General features: G+C 48.2%; 1 pseudogene across 1 annotated transcript; it reads right to left on the bottom strand.

Moving 5' to 3' along the window:
* Positions 1-6,493: 6,493 nt before the first annotated feature.
* On the bottom strand, positions 6,494-6,990 carry LOC306655156 (large ribosomal subunit protein uL23-like; annotated as a pseudogene). Its single transcript has one exon. The product of its transcript is annotated as a large ribosomal subunit protein uL23-like (transcript).
* Positions 6,991-7,267: the final 277 nt, after the last annotated feature.

Below are 7,267 nucleotides of genomic sequence, written 5' to 3' on the forward strand. Positions count from 1 at the left end.
TACCCCGGGCCCAGAAATTGATTTTTTTTTTTTTTTTTTTTTTTTTTTTTGGTACCAGGGATTGAACGCAGGGGAGCTTAACCTCTGAGCCACATCCCCAGTCCTTTTTATTTTTTTATTTTGAGACAGGGTCTTGCCAAGTTGCTTAGGGCCTCACTAAATTGCTGAGGCTGGCCTTGAATTTGCAATCCTCCATGAGCCACCACCCCTGGCTCAATTTCCTTCTTAACCACCAAACAAGTATCATATTCAATTTTTTAAAATGAAAAGTGTATTTTAAAAAAATACAAAATAAACTACAAGTCTGTCTGTGTTTATGGCCCTGCCCTGGTTCTCTTTTGCCTAAGTGAGGGGTTCTTTACTTGCCACTCCAGCCAGGCCGTGCGCAAGAAGCCTTCTGAGGCAGAGCAGGGTGCTGGGAGTGTGTTCCCCAGGGAGAACAGTAGCTCCAGCAGTGTCTGGCCTTGGCCTGAAGCTCTTGGGAGAACAATATCACATTTTAGATGTTTGTGGTAAACCAAATCTCATTTCAGTAACAATTTCTGAACTCGTTAATGTAGGCTAACTGTTAAACAAACCAACCCTAAATATCAGTAGCCTAACCCAATAGAGCCGCTTCTCCTTCAGCAACTGTCCAGCGTGGCACTGGTCAGGAGAGTGGGAAGCGGGGCAGGCAGCGCCCTCCTCCACGCTGCCATTCAGAAGCCAGGCTTCCAGGGACTCTGCCATTTTCTTGTGACCCCCATGGTTGCCCTCATTCAACTGGAGATGACGGAGCAGAAGAGACAAGCTTGAGGGGTCTTTAGGAGCCAGACCTGGAAGCAGTGCTTATGTCAGTCAGCAAACAGATCTGGTCTTAGCTAGCTGCAGAAACTTGCACTTTGGTGACCAATAAGAAGAGACGTGCTCCCTCACTGTTTGCAGAGAGAGGAACATGATTCTCTCCTGCCCCACCAGGGAGTAGTCGTCTTGATACCAATTACATGCTCACAAATTGCGACCCATAACGCTGAACTGTTCAGCGTTGACTTCCTTATGGTTGAGAGTCTCAAAACAACTTCCTTCATATCCTAACGCTTCTAAATGATGTGTCTGTATATAAACTAATTTAAAGTGATTAAAAATTTTGCAGTGATTTTGAGACTTTGAAGCAATGTCAAATAACCAGTTTAGGTCACAGCTTTGTGTATAGATTCAGGCCATTGCTCTGTAATGGAACAGGATCTCCGTATCCACACACCAGCTGTTTATATGGGAGCAGCTAACCCAGTGCCGTGGCGCACACCTGGGATCCCAGCAACTCAGGAGGCTGAGACAGGAGGATCTCAAGTTCAAGATCAGTCTCAGCAATTTAGTGAGGCCCTAAGCAACTCAGTGAGACCCGTCTCAAAATAAAAAACAAAAACAGGCTGGGGATGCGGCTCAGTGGTTAAGCATTCCTGGGTTCAATCCCTGGTATAAAAATAAAAAAGAAAAAAGAAAAAGGTCTAAATCCCAAGATGTGTAGCAAGGAGAACTCTCGCCATCTCACGTGAAGGGCAAGATTGTGGCTGGGTCCTGCTGCCTTGTTCAGAGCTGGTGGTGTGCTAATAGGATGAACCTACCACCAATCCTGACTAGGGAGTTTGTCCTAAAACAACAGGGCTAGTGTGGCTTGGCTACTCCTGGACAGTCACTAAAAGCCCGGTTTTCCCTGTCCAACCCCAGATTCATGAGACCAAAGTGCCCTGAGCCATCAGGACTGCATCCCCCGCCTGATCCCGTCTCCCCCAAGGAGAAAGTGTCTCCTGCAGCCTTCCAAACCTGTGCTCCAAAACCCTCACACCCTCCTTTCGTGCCCTGCATCTGACCCATCCCAAATCCTGTCTGGTCATTTCTACAAGCCTGGTCCCAGGCACCCGCCATGCTCCCCTGAACTTTGGTGACAGGTCTCCCTGTTCCTACTCTTCTCTACTCACATTTTGGGCTCTGTTAGATTGGGGGCCTCTCCTCAAAGCCCCCAGTGGGCTCCCATCTCACTCAAGGCACGTGCCAGAGTTCACGATGCGGCCAAGGCCCCTACTTACCTCTCTGCCTCACCTCCTGCCTCCCTCCCAGCCCCCTCCAAACCACCCTGGCTCCAGTACACTGCGCTTACTCCCACCTCAGGCCTTGGACTCCTGGTCTTCGACCTGGAAGGTTCTATCCCAGGTGCCTTCATGGCTTCCTCAAGTCTTTCAGGCCTCTGGCCTCACCCCACAAGACCCTTTCCTGCTACTTAATCCAAACTGTGGCTACCTGTCCTTCCTGCGTCACTTCCCTTCCATCTTTCTCCTCAGCACCAACTGCCACTCTGCCACTCTGCAGTGCAGCACACTCTGCACTGGACTCATGAATCCTAGTTATTATCTCTTCCTCATTAGAAGGTCAGCTCCAGGCCAGGAGCACACCTGTAATCCCAGGGGCTCAGGAGGCTGAGGCAGGAGGATCACAAGTTCAAAGCCAGACTCAGCAAGTTGGTGCATCCTAAGTAATTCATCAAGACCCTGTTTCCAAATAAAAACTAATAAGGGCTGGGGATGTGGTTCAGTGGGTAAGCAAGTGGCCCTGGGTTCAACCCTTAGTACCAAAGAAAAGAAACGTAAGCTCCAGGAGGGGAGGGGTCCTTTCTAGCCCTCCCCCCTCATGCCTAGGAGCCGTGCTCTGTGCAGGGCAGCCACCCGGGTGGGTCTGGAGTAAATAAATCCATGAACATCACTATGCCACCTTAGGTTCCCCGTTTCAAAGTCCCTGACGGGTCAGTGAGGTCAGTTTGCAGGTGCAGAGACTTTAACCCTAGGGGACTGCTGGCTTTGAGTTGGGTTGATTTAAGACAGATGACATATTAAGGTTAGTAAGTATGCGGACTTCCATGTGAAATAGTATTTTTTTCAATTATTTATTTATTGGTACTAGAGATTGAACTCAGGGGTACTCTACCACTAAGCCACATCCCTGGCCTTTTTTATTTTTATTTTGAGACAGGGTCTCGCTAAGTTGCTTAGGGTCTCCCTAAGTTGCTGAGGCTGGTCTTGAGCTTGCAATCCTCCTACCTCAGCCTCTTGAGTTGCTGAGATTACAGGCAGGCACCACAATGCCCTGCAGGGTTTTTTAAAATTATGATTATGCTCACATATAAGACTGATTTAGGACATTGACAAATAGTACTTCTCTGCTAACAGCTGCGTAGACTCTGATCAGAGTCCCTTACCCATTGCCTTCCTAGAATAGAAAGACCCCATTGGGTGCAAAGAAAAGAAACCTTACATTTGTTCTTGATTCTCTTTCTGACCTTTTACTTCCATGACCACCTAAAAATTTTCTGCATCCCAAGAATTAAAAACTCATCAGAGGGCTGGGGGGCTATGAGCTCAGTGGTAGAGTTCATGCTTATCCAAAAAAAAAAAAAAAAAAAAGCCCATCAGACAAAATCATAATCAGAAGATATTCATGTAGGACATGGAGCTGGTGCTGTGGATGCAGCACCCGGTGAGCAAGCGAGGGTCATGTTCCCGTGGAACAGACATCGAAGCAGTCTCTGCAGAGTGTCGGTGAGCCACCCAGTGTCAGGTAGAGTAAGTGACAACTTGCTGGGAGGGACTCGAGGCCACCAAGGAGAAAGGTCTTCTGAGGAGATAACGTTTAAATCGAGACCTGACTGACAAGAAGGCTCCTGCCAGGGGTGGGTTCAGGATATGTGAGGTTCGACTGAAGGAATAGAGGCCCCAACTTCCTTTTTCGTTTTGAAGTACTGGGACTTGAACCCAGGGCCTCATGCATGCTCTGCAAGCACTCTACCACTGAACTACGTCCCTGCATTGCTTTTTATGTTGAGACAAGGCCTCTCTAAATTGCTGAGGCTGGTGTAGGACTTACGATCCTGCCCCAGCCTCCCGAGTCACCAGGATTACAGCTGTGTGCTACAATGGCCCGTCCAAATTGCGAAAATTTATTACCACGGACGTTTATATTTGATGTGTTACAGCCCAAGGCAGGCGTTTCTGGTTGGTGGGCAGCTATCCTCCATGCCGTGTGGTGATCCAGGGCACTAGGCTCCTTCCCTCTTGTGACTCTGACATCCCTTTGGCTTCTTCCCCGCTGGTGGAAGGTGAAACAGCAGGGCAAAGGGATGTCCACTCGGGCTGGGAACACCTCAGGGCTGACCATGTCCCACTGGAGAGGACTTTATTACACAGCCATGTCTGCTGCCAAGGGGACTGGGAAGTGTCCAGCACGACTGCAGTACAAGACTTTGGCGGACAAGTAGAGACCTTGGCCACACTTGAGAAGAGCGTTCTCAGCAAAGGCCTCAGATGTTGACAGAATAGTGCATTTATCAGAAGGTCGTTTGCGGATGGCCACATATCTGCAGAGAGATTAGGAGATGCGTCAGGAGAGGGAGGCCAGATCCGGGGCCTTGGAGTCCAGAGAAGATAGTGTGGCTTTTGTTCTTGTTTGTTTCCCAGTGGTGGGTATTGGACCCAGGGATGCTCTACCACTGAGCTGCATCCCCAGGCTTTTTATTTCTGATTTTGAGACAGGGTCCTGTTGAGTTGTCCAGGCTGTTCTTCAACTTGCCATCCTCCTGCCTCAGCCGCCCAAGTAGCTGGGATGAAAAGTGTGGGCTACCACACAGAGCATGGCTTCTATTCCAAATGGCACGACAGGAAGCTGTTGGAGAAAGCCAATGTTCCAATTTTTACCAACTCGTCATGCTGACTAGATGATAACGAGGAAAGAACTGGGTGTTTAATACTTTAAAATGCAATGACCTGGGCTGGGGATGTAGCTGAGCTGGTAGAGTCTTTGCCTCACATGCACAAGGCCCTGGGTTCAATCCCCAGGACCATGAAAATTAAAAAATAAATAAATAAAGCAGTGACCCAGCCAAGAGTGGTGCTGCATACCTGTAATTCGAGCTGTTCAGGAGGCAGAGGCAGGAGGATCACAAGTTCAAGGTCAGCCTCAGCAGTCTCAAAATAAAAAATGTAAAGGGCTAGGTGTGGTTCCACACACCTGAAATCCCAGTCACTCAGGAGGCAACAAAGAGACGTAGACCCTATCTCAAAATTAAAAAAATAAAATAAAATAAAAAGGGCTGGGATATGGCCCAGTGGTTAAGTGGCTCTGAGTTCAATTCCTGGTACCAAAAATTAAATAAATAAAATGGCCTAGATTGAAACTACCTGTAGAGTGTCTGCACTCAGGTGTTGGAGTTAAGGTGTGGGACCTGAGGTGGTTGTGGTTACAAATAGGCAACGGCCCCCACCCCGTCTTCTCTCCAGTGGGGATAAAATAGCTTCCCAAGCCTGGTTGCCAGGCAAATGTTTACTCCTTCCTTGAGTTGGGAGAAAAGGGAGGAATTAGTTCCTTTCCTCCACCTTTATCTTTTTGGCAGAGCTGGGGATGAATCCCAAGGCCTCACCTGTGCTAGGCCAGCCTCTACCACCAAACTCCACCCCCAGTGACCCCTGTTTTTAAAACAATCCTGTTCTGTCCAGTGATTTCTTAGGGGTGCGGCAGGATGAAGCTGCCAGATTTTTTTTCCCTACTCCCCCCCCCCCCTACTTTTTCTTCACATATCTTTGGAAAGAGTACAGGAGACCTGGTGCTCCTCTCTGGGGTCTTTCCTCACCTGACAGTATTTAGCACTATGAGACTTGGGCAGGACAATATTAAAAAAAGAAGAAGAAGAAGAACAAAATCATTTTTCCATGTCACTGATTTGGGAACTAAGGCAGGGTGACTTGCCTGAGGCCCTGGCATGAATCAGCAAAGGCTTTTGATTCTTGATGCCTTTGACTCAGAGTCCTGTGCACTTCCCATGTGACTGGTGAAGTCTTGTGCAATAAATGAATGGGCTTCAAGTTGAAGCCCAATGACCCCCAGCGACAGGACTGATAGGCACCTTGTGTTTTTCAGTTACCTGCTTTGTGATGGACAGACTGGAACTCTAGACATGGAGCAATTACCTGCACATGAATGCAGACTTGGCCTCTTCTCCTTCCCTGCAAGAAGTTGGTCACACCAAAATGTATTTCTCTTCTGCCCTATGGAAACCTTAGGAACCCAGGAGGCAGGGAGACCGCACGTTCCCACCCAGGCTGTTCAAAGTTGAATGCATGCAGATGAGAACACTATGGCAGAGATGTCACCACCTTCCATACCACAGTCCAGGTGTATAAACTGGGAATAAAAATACCTGGTGGATCTGCCACAGACAGCCAGTCATAGGAATGTGTTGCCTGGCAGAAGGTGGCTTGTTCCACAGCAAGGAAGGATCGCAAAGTTTGCTGGTTCAACTTTGGGCTGAGTGGGTTCCCGTGAGCCAGTGCTGCGTCTGGCAGACTGGGGTGTGTAGGCCCAGCCAGGATGGAGTGGGAGGGAGGCACAAACACCTTTAGACACCTGGCTACTTCTTTTTTTTTTTTTTTTTTTAGGTTGAAAAAAAAAGGGGGGGTATATTTAGAATTAGACAGCTGGACTCTGTTTAGATGATCCCAATTTTGTTGGCAACATCCAAAGCATCATAATCAGGAGTCAGTCGAACATACGCCTTCTTCTCTCCATCAGGCCTAATCAGGGTGTTAACCTTGGCCACATCAATGTCATAGAGCTTCTTTACAGCTTGTTTGATCTGGTGTTTGTTGGCCTTGACATCCACAATGAACACAAGTGTGTTGTTGTCTTCAATCTTCTTCATGGCTGACTCAGTGGTCAGGGGGAACTTAATGATGGCATAGTGGTCAAGCTTGTTTCTCCTGGGGGCGCTCTTCCGAGGATATTTGGGCTGCCTCCGGAGCCGCAACGTCTTGGGTCACCGGAAGGTTGGTGATGTGCGGATCTTCTTCTTTTTATGGCTGTGGACACCCTTCAGCACTGCCTTCTTGGCCTTCAAAGCTTTTGCTTTTGCTTCAGCTTTGGGAGGGGCAGGAGCTTCCTTCTTAGCTTTCAGCGCCATCTTGGTGAAAAGGACCTGGCTACTTCTTTTGTCATTCAAAGTAACTTGTCCCCTGCCCTCAATCTTTGCTCTGCCTACCCCGGAACTACAGCCTCAATCCCCACCTGTCTTTATTCTGCTCTCTGCCCAGCTGCACAGAGGCCATCTTTTATTTTCCTAATTCAGTATGAATAAGAAAAGTGCCCTGAGTTTAGTTTCTATACAGACTTTGCTTCTTTCCTAAAGGTCAGACTGAGTCTTTAGGGTTGCCTCCTAGAATAGTCTATAAAAATGGAAGGGCCCAGAAAA

Source organism: Sciurus vulgaris (assembly GCF_902686455.1).
Source record: "Sciurus vulgaris genome assembly, chromosome: 1".
Taxonomy (NCBI): Eukaryota; Metazoa; Chordata; class Mammalia; order Rodentia; family Sciuridae; genus Sciurus; species Sciurus vulgaris.